The sequence below is a fragment of the Pseudophryne corroboree genome, chromosome 6 (assembly GCF_028390025.1).
Source record: "Pseudophryne corroboree isolate aPseCor3 chromosome 6, aPseCor3.hap2, whole genome shotgun sequence".
Classification (NCBI taxonomy): Eukaryota; Metazoa; Chordata; class Amphibia; order Anura; family Myobatrachidae; genus Pseudophryne; species Pseudophryne corroboree.
The window spans coordinates 193,233,384-193,253,731 of NC_086449.1; positions in this window are offsets into that span (position 1 = coordinate 193,233,384).

Genomic DNA, 20,348 nt, shown 5'->3' on the forward strand with positions numbered 1-20,348 from the left:
CTGGATAGCATTTCATGCCACCGCAATGGCAGCGTCGTTGCGCTACACACAGCAAGTGACGGGAGTTGCTGGGGAGGGGGTCGGCGAGCAGGGGGTGTCGTGTGGCGGCAGGTGGATGGCTGGTGCGGTATGCATTATAAATAAAAGTTAACCGCAGCTGGCTCATTTTGTGCCCCTCCGTACCTTGGGGCCACTCTGTACCTCTAGCCTGGGAGGGGTGTACCCTTTGTACCCCTCTGTCGCTGGGCCTGGACAGAACACCGGGGTGGTTACAATGACTGGGACAGAACACAGTAAGGGTGACAATGGTTGGGACAGAACATATGGGGGGGGGGGGGTGACATAGTGACAGAAGACAGGGGTGGTGACAAGGATTGGGACAGAACACGGGGGGGGTGACAATGGCTGACACAGAACACAGGGGCGGTGACAATGACTGGGACAGAACACAGGAGGGGTGACAATGGTTGGGACAGAACATGTGGGGGGGGGGTGACAGAGTGACAGAAGACAGGGTGGTGACAAGGATTGGGACAGAACACGGGGGGGTGACAATGGCTGACACAGAACACAGGGGCGGTGACAAGGATTGGGACATAACACAGGGGGGGGCAACAATGGCTGACACAGAACACAGGGGTGGTGACAATGACTGGGACAGAGCACAGGAGGGGTGACAATGGTTGGGACAGAGCACGGGTGGGTGACAATGGCTGACACAGAATACAGAGGGGGTGATCAACACAGAGAGTGGGGGGGATTACAAAGTCACTGTTGTGTCCCTGACGGCCGGCGATCCGCTCCCCTCCTCCCCCCCTTATTACCTATGAGACCTGGTGACTGTCAGCTAATGAGAGACTTCCAGGTATCTGCAATAATGCAAGATCCCAGAGTCTCTGTGTATATGATGTTGTTAACCCGGCTGCAGCGGCGCTGCCCCCACGTTCCCTCCCCCTGCAGCCTGCTCAGTGACAACTTACAGCCGCAGCCCCGCGACCACCAGCTGGTGATGCCGGGTTTCTGGCTCCAGCGCTGCCCGCCGTCTCAGCCCACGTCTGCGCGGTGACACCCACCGCTGTAAGGAGTATGGGCTCATTCTGTTTCAGGCGGCCGCATGGAAGAAGTAAGCGGGAGGGTGTGCGGCCTCAGTAGCAGCAGCAGCAATGTGACGCGCTGCAGAGCATGACGGGCCGGGGCAGAGCTTAACTGCATTTAACTAAAGGAGGTTGCTATAGTCCGTTGGTCCTCTCTCTATCTGTACAGCTGCCAACGCCGCTGCCTGACATACGGTGTTGCAGACGCAGCTGCCGGCAGCAGAAGGGGGGGACCGGGATGCAGAGCAGGCAGAGCGCCTCTCCAGCCAGGCTCCTACCTGCTTTGCATCCCTTTGCTGAGCGGGATGCGCCGGGCCTGCACCTGGCCCATCTAGGAGTGGAACTGCAGTGGCAGACAGGATGGTAGTTTTAAAAACTAGGCCCCAAAGAGCACATAATGCAAAGAAAAAAAAGAGGTGCAAGATGGAATTATCTTGGGCTCTCCCATCCACCCTTATGTTGTTTAAACAGGACATGCCCAGTTCAATAAACCCATCATTTCAGCGACAGGTGGTCCCCCTGGAAAAAGCTCACCAAGTTTTCCGAATCATAGCTACAAACATACCACCTCCATATTTTATTATTTTTCACATTATGAGAAGAGGCAAGAGGAACAGGACAGTGTCAAGAAGGTGATTAAAAATTAGAGAAGCACATGCAATCAGGAACAACACACAGGCTTTCACCTCCACTCCTATATTGGTGTGGAACAGAAAGGACTTCAACTAAGCAAATATATAATTACCACATTACTGGATAAACTGAAAAACTAGGGGCTAAAGCCTCCAAAATTGTACCCCCTTTTCCATTTTCAGGGATCAAGATAATCTCGGATTTAATGCTGGGATGCAAATAAACTGGTGTATACCACAGGATCAAAATTGGATATTTTCCCCTCCACGGAGTCTGGAGACTTATTTTGTGAAAATCTCGTGGGTTTCTTTTTGTTTTCCATTTTTAATTGCATTTTTATTTACATACAGTATTTTGCGGCAGATGCCTTATTTTTGTTTTTCACAGCTCCCAGTTACACACATGTGAGCATACCTGTGTGCCTTGGTTATTTAATTCATATTTTATTTTTAAATAAAGCAGCCCCTTAGATGTTTTAGCAGCCCCTCCTAAGCCCCCACAGCAGCCCCGGATGGGGCAAGTTGAGTTCGGGTGGGTATGGTAAAGTACTAAGCACAACTGTGCAGTAAATTTTTTTGTTATTGAGCCCCTGCCCAAGTGGAGCTTAAACTCATATCATACTATAAGTAGGATGGATGGAAGTCATTAGGTCGACATGCATTTGGGCAACGAACATTGGGTCGACCATTAATGGTCGACTTGGTCATTAGGTCGACATGTACTAGGTCGACATGGAAAAAAGGTCAACATGAGTTTTTCACAATTTTTTTCATTTTTTGACCTTTTTCATACTTAACGATCCACGTGGACTACAATTGGGAATGGTAGCCGAGCGCAGCGGTAGTAGAGTGAAGCACCTTGCCCGAAACATGGCGAGCGAACACGGTGCACTAATTGGGGTTCCCCGTCACTTTATGAAGAAAACAACACCAAAAACAGTAAAAAAAAAAGCCCTCATGTCGACCTTTTTCCATGTCGACCTAGTACATGTCGACTTAATGACCATGTCGACCTAATGCATGTCAACCTAATGAACCACACCCAAGTAGGACTGTGGGAGGAAGCAATGCTAACCTCTGCCTCAGCATGGCAAGCCAGACATCTTCCTGGCTGTAAGCCACCATGAGACGCCATACTGGGCCTTATTCAGTAACTGTTTGTGCCTCACAGGAGCTCCTGGCCCATCTAGTTCTGCAGTGCAATGGATAGCTGATGCAATGCAAGATCACTGAAACTCTGTTCTTCTAACACCGCGAGGTCTTGCAATAACCCTAAGCAGGCCTTAGGGAAAGAAGATGCTCATTGTAAAGAAGCTTGCATTTTAAAGTGACACTTGGATTTTTAAGTGTATGTGAGTTGGAATCAGCAGCAGGTGAGTTAGAATACAGAAAAAGGTGAGTTTTATAATACGCAATCAGGAACACACATATTTGCAATACCATTGAACTTCTGGTGAGGCTGCAAGGGGCTGACCTTGTGAGTGAGTGAGTGAGTGAGAGGGTTTCTTACTTGGAGTAGCAGAGGGGCTGTGATTGTGCGTGTGTGAGGGGCAGATTTTTATTTTTTTGTAAAGCAGGAGCCGGAAGCCGAGTGAAAAGGAGGTGCAGTGAGCTGGAACAACTGCAACTGCTAGGTGGAGTATCGGTGCCGCAGGAGAGGTCCCACTCAGATAAGTATTGATTACTTACTTATTGTGTATTGATTGTATTGGCTAGTTGGTTTTTATTCTCTTTATTGTACTTTTGAAAGATAATAGGGAGTTGAGTTCTCAAACAATGGGAGGGGCCGTGATTGAGAGTCTCACTCAGTGCGTGTCGTGCAAGATGTTTGCGCACCTGGAGCAGCCGACCCAGGGCGAATACATATGCACGAGATGTGAGCGAATGGTTGCCCTGGAAGCCCAGGTAACTGATCTAGAGCAGACCGTTACGCTACTGAGGGATATTCACAATCTCGAGTGAAGTTTAGATAGAACGGTGGAGGAGTTGCAGCAGGGGTCACTGGTAGATGAGGAAAATCAGGTAGGCAGTTGGGTCACTGTTAGAAGGGAGAAAAAGAGGGGGAGGCACGACATCTCGTATCTATCAAACCCGAACAAATTTGCCCGATTGGACGAAGATTCGGTGGATGATAGCGACGAAATGACGGAGCTGGAGGAGACAGCTCACTCTAGCAACCGGAGGAGTGGTCCCGCTGGCTCAGATGGGATGAAAGCTAGAGAGGCGCCCAGGCAGATGGTGGTGGTAGGGGACTCTATCATTAGGAAGGCAGAAAGGGCAATCTGCTACCGGGACCGTGATCGCCGTACGGTCTGTTGTCTCCCGGGTGCTCGGGTACGGCACATCGCGGACCGGGTAGATAGATTGTTGGGAGGGGCTGGGAAAGACCCGGTGGTCTTGGTGCACGTTGGCACCAACGACAAAGTTAGTGGTAGGTGGAAAGTCCTTAAGAAAGATTATAGGGACTTAGGCCAGAAACTAAAACAAAGGACATCTAAGGTAATTTTCTCTGAAATATTACCAGTGCCACGCGCTAGCCCAGGGAGACAGAGGGAGATTAGGGAGGTAAATGTGTGGCTCAGAGACTGGTGTAGGAAAGAGGGGTTTGTGTTCTTGGAACACTGGGCGGACTTCTCAGTCAGGCGCCATCTTTTTTCTCATGACGAATTGCACCTGAATGAGGAAGGGGCTGCTGTGCTGGGGGGTAGGATGGTTAGTAGGTTGGAGGAGCTTTTAAACTAGGAGCCTGGGGGGAGGGTTTAGCTAGAAACTATGGGTCATGCAGCGAGTATAGTAGGGATGGTGGTAGTAAGATAAATGGAGGTGGAGAAAGGGGAAGGGAAAGTGCAGCCAGTAAGGGTATTTACATGGGTTCTATTAAGGGTCTGTTGTCTCCCGGGTGCTCGGGTACGGCACATCGCGGACCGGGTAGATAGATTGTTGGGAGGGGCTGGGAAAGACCCGGTGGTCTTGGTGCACGTTGGCACCAACGACAAAGTTAGTGGTAGGTGGAAAGTCCTTAAGAAAGATTATAGGGACTTAGGCCAGAAACTAAAACAAAGGACATCTAAGGTAATTTTCTCTGAAATATTACCAGTGCCACGCGCTAGCCCAGGGAGACAGAGGGAGATTAGGGAGGTAAATGTGTGGCTCAGAGACTGGTGTAGGAAAGAGGGGTTTGTGTTCTTGGAACACTGGGCGGACTTCTCAGTCAGGCGCCATCTTTTTTCTCATGACGAATTGCACCTGAATGAGGAAGGGGCTGCTGTGCTGGGGGGTAGGATGGTTAGTAGGTTGGAGGAGCTTTTAAACTAGGAGCCTGGGGGGAGGGTTTAGCTAGAAACTATGGGTCATGCAGCGAGTATAGTAGGGATGGTGGTAGTAAGATAAATGGAGGTGGAGAAAGGGGAAGGGAAAGTGCAGCCAGTAAGGGTATTTACATGGGTTCTATTAAGGGTGTTAAGAAAGGTATTGCTAAAGCATTAAATAATAACAATTATGTGTCATCATTACAGCCTATAGAAAGTGTTGTATGGGACTTAAAGGAAAATACTTATGTCAGGGCGGTGAATTTAGACGGGAACATTGGGTTGACCAAAGAGAAAAGTAAGGTGGGCAATACTAAGTACGGTGGGTTTGGAGAAGGAGCGAGAAGGACAGTCTGTATCAGTAACTCTACGGATGCACTAGTTAACCAGGATGGGAAATCTTTGGGAAAACAAACAAATAAAGGAACCGATAAACTAAAATGTATGCTTGCAAACGCAAGAAGTCTAGCAGGTAAAATGGGGGAATTGGAATTGTTAGCATCAAAGGCTGAGTATGACATTATAGGTATTACGGAAACATGGTGGGACGACTCTCACGACTGGGTTGCTAACTTGGAGGGGTATTCTCTTTTTAGGAGGGACAGTGCTAACAAAAGAGGAGGAGGTGTATGTCTTTATGTTAAACCATCACTTAAGCCATACCTAAAGGAGGTTATCTATGAGGAGACTGGCGATAATGTGGAGTCACTATGGGTAGAAATCTCAAGTGGGGGAATTGATGCAAAAAAAAGTAGTCATAGGCACGTGCTACAAACAGCCGGATATTAGCATACATGAGGAAGAACAACTATTGCAGCAAATCAAAACAGCTGCGGGATTGGGGGACATCCTTGTGATTGGGGATTGTAATTACCCGGATATAAACTGGAGTAATGAGTTGGGGAGACTTTGGGTAACAGTGATCACTGTATGATCACATTCGACATCAGTTTCAGGAAACATAGCTACAGGGGTACCACCAAAACTTTTAACTTTAGGATGGCTAATTTCAGTATGCTTAGATGTGCACTTAACGACATAGAGTGGGAGGTTCTGTTTAATAACAAGAACACTTTGGAAATGTGGGATGTTTTAAAAGTGTTGCTGGATAGCAATATTCTTAACTTTATTCCCATGGGCAGTAAACGCAGGAGTATTAAACTCAAACCGATGTGGCTTAACAAGAAGGTTAAGGCAGAAATGGATAAAAAAGCAGGCTTTCAAAGCATATAAATCTAATGGAAAGGAGGAATCTTTCAAGTATTACAACGAGTGTAATAAGAAATGCAAAAAAGCAATAAGACCCAGCTAAAATGGAAAATGAAAAGCAAATCGCTATAGAGAATAAAACCAATCCTAAAAAGTTTTTTAAATACATAAATGGTAAAAGGTTAAAAAAGGAGAATATAGGTCCATTAAAAGATGAATTAGGAGAATTGATAAATGATGACGAAATAAAAGCGGAAATACTGAACAAATTATTTTCATCAGTATTCACCAGTGAAGAACTGATGGTGGGAGTAGAGCATAACAATTGTGACAGTAAGGATTCATGGTTAGATACTTTTTTAAGCGAAGAAGTAGTCCGGGAGAGACTAAGCAAAATTAAGATTAATAAATCACCTGGTCCTGATGGACTTCACCCGAGGGTTCTTATGGAACTTAGTTCACAACTAGCACGACCCCTATACTTGATTTTCAATAGTTCAATTAGATCAGGCATGGTACTGAAGGATTGGCGTATAGCTGAGGTAGTGCCATTATTTAAAAAGTGATCCAAAAATCTTCCGGGAAACTACAGACCAGTTAGTTTAACATCTATAGTGGGGAAAATATTGGAAGGAATTCTAAGGGACGTCATACAGGAGTATCTAAAGTCCGCTAGGATTATTAGCAAGAATCAGCATGGGTTTGTGAGGGACAGATCATGTCAGACTAACTTAATTAGCTTCTACGAGGAAGTGAGCAATAATCTTGATCAAGGAAAAGCAGTGGATGTGGTCTTCCTAGATTTTGCAAAAGCCTTAGATACAGTTCCTCACAGGAGACTGATGATCAAATTAAAGGAGACTGGCCTAGGAAAAACTGTTTGCACATGGATAAGCAGCTGGTTGGATAGCAGGGTACAGCGAGTAGTGGTCAACGGGAAGTCCTCAACCTGGTCCTGTCACGATCCGGGTATCTGGACGCCATTTCTTACCCATCAGATGCCTCCTAAGGCTGGCTCAGCGCTCCAGGACCGGATCCCATCTGTTATCCTAATGTTCACATTCCTGCATCCTCTCCTGTCTCTCTGAGACGCTGTCACAGTAACACCATATTACATCTGGCATGGCGTCTCCCGCGGCCTCCGCCGCCGTCCCTGAGCTTCTGCATGCAGAGTGTCAGAGTGGCGATTACATCAGCCGCGGCCTCCGCTGTGTCCGCGTGGTTGGATGTGCACTTGTCAGCCTGGCGTCTCCTGTCTCCGGTGGCCGGCGCCGCCATTACTGTTTTCATTACCACATGGATTACAAACCAAACTTCCCTCCAAGTGTCTGCATGGGCGCAGCCATCTTGGATTCTGTCAGCTGATCATTTCCACCAATCTGTTGTCAGTATTGTTAATCTGCATAATTGCCTAGCCAATCCCTTCCTTGCTGCAGGTATAAATATGTTGTGCCTGAGCAAGGAAGGCGTCAGTGCTTTGGTTGTCAAACCTAGTTCCAGTTTGTCTCTCTCCTGTGATTGTCTTTCAGGTTCCAGCTCCTGTGTCAATACTTCCACTATAGAGACCCGCACCAGCATTCCACCTGCGGTGTAGCCTGACTCTCCGATCCATTTGGATTCATCTGTTTCCAGCTACAGATCTACCTGCTTTCAGCATCCAGCTTCCAGCAGTGGTCAGCTCTTCTTAAAGTGCCGGTACCCTTTTCTGCAGATTATCATTTATCACCGGCATTATAATTTCACCGCTCTCAAACTTAAACTTCATCTCATATTTCATCGCTCTCAAGTTCATTTATTATTTAACTGGTTCCAGCCAGTATCCTCTCCGTGCCAACTACAGTCTGGTTCCAGCCAGTATCCACAGCAGCCGTTTTATCTACAGCAGCCCAGCTTTTCCTGGAACACCAGCTGGTACGATCCTGGGCTTTCTCCATTGCTACAGTCGGGCCTGGTAAGGACTTTCCAACTAGAAGATTATAAGAACTATCTCACACTACCAGAGCCTGTGGCTCTTGCCACCCTGTAGTACCCAGGAACTGTATTTATCCTCTGCTGACTTTTTATGTTTTCTTTTACTGCTGCTGTGTTGCGGAGTTGTCATAAATAAACATCATTGACTTTTATCCAAGTTGTCGTGGTCACGCCTTCGGGCAGTTATTCTTCATGTTACTTACATGTCCAGGGGTCTGATACAACCTCCCAGGTTCCGGTACATCTCAGCCCCTACAACTGAGGCTGCCTCCCGTCAGCTCAGGCCCTCAGTTGTGACAGGTCCACAGTAGTCAGCGGAATACCACAAGGGTCCGTACTCGGACCACTACTGTTCAACATATTTATCAATGACCTAGAAATAGGCCTGGAAAGCACAGTGTCAATCTTTGCAGATGATACTAAACTGTGTAAGGTAATTAATTCAGAATTGGATGTGGAATCCTTGCAGAATGATCTTTCTAAACTTGAACTCTGGGCGTCTAAATGGAAAATGAGGTTCAATACAGACAAATGCAAGGTTATGCATTTTGGGACTAAAAACAAACTTGCATCCTACATATTAAATGGGGAACGCCTAGGGGAAACAGAGTTGGAAAAAGATTTGGGGGTATTCATTGATAATAGGCTTAATAACCATACACAATGTCAAAACGCAGTAAAGAAGGCAAGTAAGGTGCTAGCGTGCATAGAAAGGGAAATTGAGACAAGGGACTCGGATGTAATCATGCCGCTGTATAAGGCATTGGTACGTCCGCACCTGGAATATTGTGTTCAGTTTTGGGCACCATTGTATAAAAAAGACATCAGTGAACTCGAAAGTGTTCAAAGGCGAGCTACTAATTTGATTAAAGGCCTAGAAGGACTGGACTATAAGGAAAGACTTACTAGGCTGAGTATGTATACACTAGCAAAGAGGCGACTAAGAGGAGATATTATTAATATCTTCAAATATGTAAAGGGACATCACAAAGAGTTATCAGAGGAATTATTTATTCAAAGAACACAGTTTAGGACACGTGGGCACTCGCTGCGACTGGAGGAAAGTTACGAACGCAACGGAGGAAAGGGTTCTTCACTGTTAGGACAATCAGGATGTGGAATTCCCTGCCAGGGAAGGTGGTAATGGCGGACTCTGTAATTGGATTTAAAAAAGGAATGGATACATTTCTGAATGAAAAAGCTATCCAAGGTTATAATACTTAAAATATCAACGTGGTTAAACCGGGGGTAACATGAGTTATAGTAGCTAACTAGTCATAAAACATTATTCAGCAAGTATGTAGAATCATCACAACTTAAAACAGGTTGAACGCGATGGGCAATTTGCCTCTATTCAACCTCAAATACTATGTTACTATGTTACTATCCCTGTACAACAAATACACATCTTCTAAATAAATAATCCCAAAATGTGGAACATCAATAATAAATCAAAATTAAGGTTGATGAATTAGAGCCATTCATTTGAGTGAGTCCCTAACATGAAATAATTGAGAAGAACCTCTCTCTAATGCTGGGGCAGAAAATCTCCTTTTACCTCTCCAGCAGTTGCACTGAATTATGATTCAGGGGGTCATTCCGGGTTGATCGCTAGCTGCCGTTGTTTACAGTGCAGCGACCAGGCTAAAAATTTACATTTCTGTGCATGCGTATGCACCGCAATGCGCACGCGCGACATACAGGTACAAAGTCCTTTGTGGTTTTGCACAGGTTCTAGCAAAGCTTTCAGTCGCACGGCACAACGCAAGCAGATCGACAGGAAGGGGGCATTTCTGGGTGTCAACTGGCCGTTTTCAGGGAGTGTTTGGAAAAACGCACACATGCCGGGGAAAATGCAGGCATGGCTAGGCGAATGTGGGCGGGTGTGTGATGTCAAAAGCCAACCCTCCAACATTAGAATCAACGCACGCGAAGAGTAAGTCCAGGGCTGGTCTTGGTTTGCACAAAATGATTTTGCAGGCGCTCTGCTGCACAGGCGTTCGCACTTCTGCAAAGCGAAAATACACTCCCAGGTGGGCGGCGACAATGCGTTTGCACGGCTGCTAAAAACTGCTAGCGAGCGATCAACTCGGAATGACCCCCTCAGTCTCTTCTGAGTCACATTGACTTTGGCCACAAATGTGGTCTCTCCCCACTTTATTTAAAAACACTTCGTCAATTTCCATTTCCACCTTTGCGGCTAGTTTTCACAAATCTGTTTGTGATATTGAAGCTTGTTTCATATCTGCTCTAGGCTTTCATTTAAACCTAGGATCAAGTACAGCAGCACCCCTGGACTTATACAGCATAGGCAGCACCCCTGGAGAATTACACATCACAGCAGACAGTCAACAGCACCCCTGGACTTATTTGCCAGTGGGGCAGCACCCCTGGACTGATAGGGCAGAGGGGCAGCACACATATAGGGCAGCACCCCTGGAATGATGTGGCAAAGAAAAGATGTGCAAGATGGAAGATTTATGTTGTATAAACAAGACATGCACACTTTAACAAACCAATCTTTTCAGCGACAGGGTCTGCCACACGACTGTGGCTGAAATGACTGAAATGATTGGTCTGCTTGGTCCCCCACCAAAGAAAACGCAATTAATCTCTCCTTGTACAAACTGGCTTTACAGTGGCAAGATGTCGTCCTCATCCTCAGATCCCCCCCCCTTTAGTGTTTACATCCTCATCCTCACAGAGAAATAATGGCCCTCATTCCGAGTTGATCGGTCGCAAGGCGAATTTAGCAGAGTTACACACGCTAAGCCGCCGCCTACTGGGAGTGAATCTTAGCTTCTTAAAATTGCGACCGATGTATTCGCAATATTGCGATTACTAACTACTTAGCAGTTTCAGAGTAGCTCCAGACTTACTCTGCCTGTGCGATCAGTTCAGTGCTTGTCGTTCCTGGTTGACGTCACAAACACACCCAGCGTTCGCCCAGGCACTCCCACCGTTTCTCCGGCCACTCCTGCGTTTTTTCCGGAAACGGTAGCGTTTTCAGCCACACGCCCCTGAAACGCCGTGTTTCCGCCCAGTAACACCCATTTCCTGTCAATCACATTACGATCGCCGGAGCGAAGAAAAAGCCGTGAGTAAAAATACTTTCTTCATAGTAAAGTTACTTGGCGCAGTCGCAGTGCGAACTTTGCGCATGCGTACTAAGCGGATTTTCACTGCGATGCGATGAAAAAGAACGAGCGAACAACTCGAAATGAGGGCCAATATTCAAACAAAACCACATCATTTAGGTGTCTGTGGACTGCTTTTGCTATTACCGAAAGTTTCTGAACTTGACAATGACTAATGATGAATGCGCTGCAGGTGACGTATAAGGGAGCATGTTCCTAGGTGGTTAACGTCCTTACCCCTACTTATTATGGATTGACAAAGGCAACAGATGGCTTGACACCTGTTGTCCGGATTTGTGGAGAATTAATTCCACACCAAAGAGGTGGCTTTTTTGGTATCTTGCCCAGGCATGACAATAGGCTTTTTCATCCCATGGCCAACAACTGTCTCCACTGGTGCCTTATTCAAACAAACCACATCACCATCAGAATCCTCATCGTCAACTTCCTCCGCAGCGCCAGCTACACCCATATCCTTCTCACCTTGGTGTACTTCTACAGTGACATCCTCAATCTCAATATCAGCAACTGGACTGGCACTGCTCCTCCCAGCACTTGCAGGGGGTGTGAAAATTATGGTAGGAGCCTCCTCTTCCCATACAGTGTTGTGAAGGTCAGGCCTAGACATCGCAACCGCGGACAGTGCCAGCACCCCTGTGTTTTCACAACACCCCTGTAATTTTACAGCATACAAGACAAGGCCAGTGTACATTGATTTTCACTGCACCCCTGATTTTTTACAGCATTCAAGACAGGGCCAGTGCACATTGATTTTTACTGCACCCTAGAATTATTACAGTATACAAGACAGGACCAGTGTACATTTATTTTAACTGCACCCCTGAATTTTTACAGCATACAAGACAGGGCCAGTGTACATTGATTTTTACTGCACCCTAGAATTATTGCAGTATACAAGACAGGCCCAGTGTACATTTATTTTCACTGCACCCCTGAATTTTTACAGCATACAAGACAGGGCCAGTGTACATTGATTTTCACTGCACCCTAGAATTATTACAACATACAGGGCCAGTGTAATGTTATTTTAATAGCAGCATCCCTATATTTTACAGCATACAGGAGCAGTGTGCTTTTCATTTTTAACAACTGCGCCCCTGAATATTTACAACATACAGGGCCAGTGTAATGTTATTTTAACAGCAGCACCCCTATATTTTACAGCATACAGGAGCAGTATTCTTTTAATTTTTAACAACTGCACCCCTGAATTTTTATAGCATACAGGGCCAGTGTAATGTTATTTGAATAGCAGCACCCCTATATTTTACAACATACAGGATCAGTGTGCTTTTCATTTTTAACAACTGCACCCCTGAATTTTTACAACATACAGGGCAAGCAGCACCCCTATATATTACAGCATACAGAAGCAGTGTGCTTTTAATTTTTAACAACTGCACCCCTGAATTTATATAGCATACAGGGCCAGGGTAATGTTATTTGAACAGCAGCACAACATACGGGGCCAGTGTAATGTTATTTGAACAGCAGCACCCCTATATTTTACAGCATACAGGAGCAGTGTGCCTTTAATTTTTAACTGCACCCCTGAATTTTTACAACATACATGGCCAGCAGCACCCCTATATTTTACAGCATACAGGAGAACAGTACCCCTGCACCCTGTACAGCACAGTGACAGCCAGGACAGCAACACCCATGTACAGCTGCAGTACCCAGCCATAACAGCACATGAAACACACCACAGGTGCACCACAGTAACTGCAGCAGCACCCCTACAGAGCACACACTAACCCCACCTGACGCCACCACCCACAGGGAGAGAGAGAGGTCTTGTCCTCACTCTCCAAGTCCGGAGTGAAAATTGTGATGACGCGCGGCTGTTTATATGGCATCCAAAACCTGCGAGAATCCGACAGCGGGATGATGACGTTTTGCCTCGTTCTGGTTTCCGAGTCTGGTCTGGAAGTACCGAGCCAGACTCGGATCCGAGCTTGGAACGTGATGTTCGGGGGGAGTTCGGTTCTCAGGAAACCGAACCTGCTCATCTCTATTATGAAGATGGGTAAATCACATCAATATGTGTACTTTAGATGTGCTTTAGTAATGCATCCTCAATGTGCATACTATGCACGTTTCATGGGTTGCAGTTTCACAATGTATTGTTCTGGTAGCATGTGTTAATGCATGACACATTCTAAAATTGAAAATGCTAAATTAAATTGGAATGCAATAGCGAAATGAGGCAATAAGGAACTATGGGCTTAATTCAAGGTTGAACATCAATGTATTAGCAAACGCAAATCTGCAACAACAAAAAAACACAGTGCAAACTAACAAAGAAAAACCAAATACAGAAAAGAGGAAAAAAGAACAGAATAACCAAATACACAAAAGAGGCAAAAAGTACAGAAAAAACAAATACACAAAAGAGGCAAAAAGTACAGAAAAAGTCAATTCAGATTCTGCGTGGCTCAATACCTGCCCAGAATCTGCATTGACTTTTTCTGTACTGTTTGCTTGTCTATCTGCAGATATGCGTATGCACCACCCAGGACCCAGGTACATTCATTCTGAATTTAGGTTTATTCATTTGTTTAGCTTATGTTGGTAAGTGCATCATTCAGGGTAACTCCTCTATGGTGTATTTGTTTTGTTTTTAGTTAGTTTGCACTGTGGTGGTGTGTTTTTTTTTGTGCATATTTGCTTTTACTTTGCAAATGTTTGCAAATTTGCTTTTGCTAATACATTTGCGTTCAACCTTGAATTAGGCCAAATGTATCTTATTATAAATGTACATTTCATTAGCGGCTAAAAAGCACAAGTATATTAGGTGTGCACAAGCCCTTAACTAAAAAAGTTCAATTCACAGTTCTATTACATTATTAACATTTATTTATATCACGAAAGCCATTACGCTTTAAATTTGACAACAAATCAGGACTGGCCAATACCAGACAGATACTGTACATAGGTAGGAGGGTTTACAATCTATATGACTGTAGAAATGTAATACATGAGGATAAGTGCTGCATATTGAAGATTGGTTCAATGATATTACAGAGGCCTGGGGTCAGTGGGTTGTGTGTAGTGGTGTCACAAGGCAGGTGCGACCCGCTTCAGGGTGTCATCCGCCAAGGGGTGACACCAAAGTGCCGGTTACTGCTCAGTGACAGGAGCCGGGTGCTGCATTGTAACATTACGTGCAGCACCCGGCTCCTGTCACTGTGTAGGAGTCGGCACTGTAGCAAGAGCACTCTCTGGGGGCAGGCCGCTCCTCCCGGATGCCCAGCATGATGAAAAAAGGGGGTCGGGATGGCTAGCCATGCCCGTCCCTCAAAGCCACGCCTCTCTGTGAAGTCCCACCCACTTTTGCGCTCGCCACACCGGGTGTTACAGAACTCAGTGACGCCTCTGGTTGTGTGTGTGTAGAGAAAGAACATAATGTGAATTTTGTATGGGTAACTGGGTAGTATAAATTATTTTAGATTGTAAGCTCGCAAGAGCAGGGACTGCTTTCCTCATGTGCCTTTCCTTTTCTTACTTACACTATCTTATACTGCATACTCCCTTTAATGGCACCTAACCCCGGGTTTTCTATACCCGTCCTATATTGTCTTGAAATGTAAATGCTGTTTTCTTGTTTGCTCATTTGATTATGTACTGTGTAATGGGCGCTGCGGATCCCTTGTGGCGCCATATAAATAAAGGATAATAATAATGATAATAATAATAATAATAATAATAATAATAAACATAATGTAAGCATTTCAGGAATTTGCTAAGCTGCCTGAGAGGTGAGCAGGAACGTTTGGAGACTAGAGGAAAGTCTTGTTGTATTCCCATCTTTTGCAGTACATGCTGTCAGGCTCTTTCACCCATTCCTTGTGTAGTGCTATGATATATCATCGCCCAGGACAACCTCAACAATTTTGTGAGCATTTCTCTATCTTTTCTAACATCCCCACTTTCAGCTTGATTGACACTCACATTGACCATTCACATTCTCCTTCTGACTACAAACTACTTTTTTCTAACCTCCTCTCCCTGCCTCTCCCAGTGGACTGGTGATACTGGCAGGCAGTGCTGCCATCAGAAATTATGGGGCCCGGGACTGACAAAATGGACAAGGCTCCTCCTTCCCCCCCCCCCCCCCCCCCCCGAAAAAAATTCTGCTGGACTTCTCCACCCCATGTGATGTCATACATTGTGACGTTATATAGACTGTTACAGACCTACAGGAACGGTTTACAGTGAGTTGATGCTCAGATAAGGCTTGTTCTATGAAGCCCTCCTTGCGCATCAGACTGCTGTTGATTGACAGACTGATGCAGCTCTACAGGTATTGGTGGTAGGACCCAGGGTTGGGCCCCCTCTCTGTAAGGGCCCGGGACACCAGTCCCCACAGTCTCCTCTGATGTCTGCCCTGCTGGTAGGAAGAATTTTGCCATTTCACTGTCCAGTCCAGGTGCACTATTCCTATGTGCATGCATGCCCCAACTTGGGATTTAGATGGAAGTAGTTGAGCATTTCCCGCTGAATGTGCAGACTCATGAATACGGCTTGTTAAAGACCGACTCATGCACCCTGGGTTGACAAGGTTCCACCCCCTCATAAGCACTGCCCTACCAATATACCCCTTCCCACTGGCCACTTCTTACCTTGTGCTGAGCAGGGGATGGGGCAGAATCTTTGTTTCTTGGCACTGTGGTGCTGGGCTGGGACATCGTAGCCTATTGCAGCACTTACCAACATGGAAGAGCAGCAGTAGCCATCCTCACATGTCAGAAGCTGTCTTTCACTGCTCTTCCATGTCAGTGAGAACTCCGCAGTGAAAATAAAGCTGAAGTGGGCGACATTATGGTTAACGGTTTGATCCACTGAAGCTTCAGTATGGTTACTGACTATGCATTGGGGCCAGAAGAACAGACAATGAGCTTATTTTAAGGATTGCCAGATAATACTTGAACATTATTCCATTTGGATGTTATTATTATTATTATTATTATTATGATTATTAGTATGTTTTTTTTTGCTATTTTTGGGTTTAGTTCCTCAAAATCACAGTTATATAGCTGTTTTGAGTGATAATAATGCAGGAGGCAGGGCTGGCACTACTCGCTCAGCCAAGTCTGCAAAGCAGGGAGGCGCTGGGCTAGAGAGGCGCCCTCCCCGCTCTGTCGCCCTGCTGAGCTGTTGTGCACTGTCACTGCCGCCTGCTGTAGCCTGCTCCAGTCATACTGTATGACAGGCTGCGCAGAAGCACCGGCAGAACGAAGACTAAGGATGGCCATTGATCATCGATGGTTCAAAATCATTGATAGTTTATGACCGATATAGAATACTTTTGCCATCGATGGGGGAGATCCAGATGGTTTTCCTCCATTGATGGCAAGGAATAACCACACTTTTTTCTTTTAAATGAGATGCCGGGACACGGAGCATAGCTCTGACACCTGTGAAGCCCCGCCCCATGTTCTTATTGGCCCATGGGCCAGTCAGTGAAAGAGCAGGGATGACCATCGGTTGTGGAAACCATCAATGGTCATCTACTGCATAGTTGGCAGCCATCGATGGCAACCACACCGATGGCCATCTCTATTGAGGACACCTCACCTCCAGACTGATCGCCTGTCAGGGTCCTCCCCCTTCTCTCTCCTCCCTGCTCCTCCCCACTGCCCTGTCAATCTGAGTGACAGACAGGCAGCTATGCCTGTCTGCCTGCTGCCCCCCACCCCCATCCACCCCCTGCAATAGTCTCAGAGCACAAATGGGGCAGCCACCTCCCGACGCTCTGCTGAGCTTGTTTCCTTGCATCCAGCTAATGTAGCAGCCTGCAGCACTACCATCCAGCCACACCATATGCACATAGAAGAGCAGAGACTCAGCAGAGGCTCAGGCAAGTTCAGGATAAAAAGGAGTCAGAGGGAGATATCAGCAATGTCTGCTGTGGGGGGAAAGTGGCATATTAACAATGGAATACATATGTATTCCCGACGGATGGGATGCCTGCTGTTAGTATCCCGACAGCAGCATCCCGCCCACCAGAATGCCAGCAGCGGGGTGAGCGCTAAGAGTCCCTTCGCAGACTTGCTGAGCTTGCCACGCTGCGGGCACGGTGGCTCGCTGCACTCGCCACAGGATTTATTCCCACTCTATGGGTGTCATGGACACTCACGAGTGGGAATAGCCCCTGTGAGATGGTATACTGGCTTTCGGCATTGTCGGCTGTCGGGATTCTGGTGTTGGTATCCTCACCACCAGGGTCCCGACAGCTGCCAAATTGATTGCCTCCCTTAACAATGTGTGCTGGGGGGTAGTGACATATTAACAATGTGTATTGAGGTGTTGGGTAGTGGCATACTAGCAATGTGTGCTGAGGAGGGAGGGGGTAGTGACATATTAACAACGTGTGATGAGGGGGAGCAGTGGCATATTATCAATGCGTGCTGAGGGGGGTAGTGGCATGTTAACAAAGTATGCTAGGGGGTGGAAGTGGCATATCAACAATTTGTGATGCATGCTGTTTCCTGGTTTGGAAACCCAGTGGTGCGAGGAAAAAAAATAAAGAAATACTCACCTGCTCCGGCGCTCCGCTGTCATCTTTTCCCAGCTGTTGCATCTGCAACCACCGGACCAGCTTCTGCATGAAGAAAGAAGCTGGCCAGAGAAGGTAAGTGTAGTGTAGTGTGTGCAGGGTAGCGGCGATACTGTAGTGTGTGCAGGGAGGGGGATGCAGGTTAGCGGCGGTAGCGTAGTGTGTGGGGAGGGGGGTGCAGGGTGAGATGCATACCTGTACTGTGCCCGGCCGGTCCCTGATCTCTCTGCATTGCTGGAGAAGAAGAGGAACACCGGTGGAGAGGCAGTACTGCGGAAGGTGAGTAATTAAAGACTAATTAAACTAATTGGAAACTTCCAATTGCTTGATTAGTCATCGGTGGGGGGGGGGGGGGTTGTAAGGCAAATAAGAGCAATTCCTGCCACCCGGGACTGACTAGTATTGGCAGTGACTTCCCATAGGAGGCTCTCCCTGCTAATCACAGCCAGACAGGCAGTCCGAGATGAAAATGGTGTTTTCTCCCCTGGGACTGCCAGTCCGGACTTTTTTGTTATGTTACTAATTATTATTATTATTCTTTTGGCTAATTCAGCTTCCCACAGTCTGTCACACACTGCCTCTCCCTGTCACCTCTCTCTCCTGTCACCCACTGCTTCTCACCCTCTCCATGTCACCCACTAACTCTCACCCTCTCCCTGTCATCTCTCTCTCCTGTCACACTCTCCCTGTCACCCACTGAATCTCACCCTTTCCCTATCACCTCTCTCTCCTGTCAGTCATACATTGACTCTCACCATGTCCCCTTTCACTCGCTCTTTTCATCCTCTGCTTTCCATTCTGTGACCATTTCCCCCTGCCGTTACCCTCTCACCGTCACCTCTCTCTCCTGTTACTTTGTCACCTGCTGACTCTCCTTCACACACTGACTCTAACCCTCTCCCCATCACCCTCTCTCTCCTGTCACCCTCTCCCCGTCACCTCTCTCTTGTCACACTGTCCGTGTCACCTACTGACTCTCACCCTTTCCCCATCACCTCTCTCTCTCCAGTCACCCACTGACTTTCACCCTTTCCCAGTCACCTCTCTCTCTCCAGTCACCCACTGACTCTCACCCTTTCTCAATCACCTCTCTCTCTCCTGTCACCTTCTCTTTTCACCCTCTGCTTGTCACTCTCTGCCCAGCTCCCCCTGCCATTAACCTCTCCCCTGTCATCCTCTCCCCTGTCACCAACTGACTCTCACCCTCATCCCATCACCTCTCTTTCCTGTCACAATTTCCCCGTCACCCACTGGCTCTCACCCTCTCCCCATCACCCTCTCTTTTCACCTTCTGCTTGTCACTTTCTACCTTTCACTGTCACCCACTGCCTCTCCCTAGCATCTGTCTCTGTACGTCTCCCACTGCCTCTCCCCTGCCGTTTCCCTCTCCAAACCACCTATCTCCTGTCTTCCTCTCCTTGTCACCTATTGACAAGCACCCTCTCCCCGTCATCCTCTTCTTTCTTGTTTCACATTTCAAACGATGAAACATTGTAAAGAGATGTGTCAAGAAGACATACAGATGTGTCCTTTCACAGCTTAAAGGCTATTTGCGGCAAATGCGACTCATCTGCAGCGATAAGCGTGCCTATGGGTGTACATGCACCTGCGATTCATAGGATCGCATGGTGTGTACGCTCCATGAATGGGCCGCAACTAGTCACGAACACGATGCAGACTTTCGCTGGTAGGATGAGAGTGGCTACATCTATATTTGTAAGAGGGCACAAAATGTATAGTTTACAGGAGGGCGCCGAACACCCTAGCAATGGCCCTGGCAGGAGGAGATGTCTTAGCTGGTGCTTTCTAGGCCATATAAGTCCAAAAAAACAGGTCAGCTTTGCATAAAACCTCAGAAATGGTGGAAGCCAATGTGAATACAGCCCAGCGGCAGCTCTTACCTTGGTAGAGGAGGAAGACTGCCGCTGGTGATGCTCCCGGGTCTCCGCTGCCTTGTACCCGCATCGGCTGCAGCCCATAGAAGCCGACTAGGGCTGACAAGGCCCATCCCGCCGCCCCGTGTCACTCACGCCGCCCCTGAAGCATGGGACTGACTGTAGATGTCACTTCCCGGGGCTGGGAGGTGACGGAGACCCTCGCACACCCTCTCCTCCAGACCACCAGTTATCACATGGGGGCTCTGTCATTGCATTGCGATACTAATTGCATATGTTAGTACATATGCATTTTGCATTGCTGCGATGATCGGCGATGGGCCGCCATGTATATTAGTACAGTCCACCCTTGGAGAGATAAATTGGAGAGAGATACTAGTACTAGCCAATCCGCTCCTAACTGCCATGTTACAGGCTGTGTTTCATACAGTATATGGCAATTAAGAGCTGATTGGTTGGTAGATTATCTCTCTCCACTGTATCAATCTCTTAGGGGGAGATGTATTAAGCAGTGAAAAA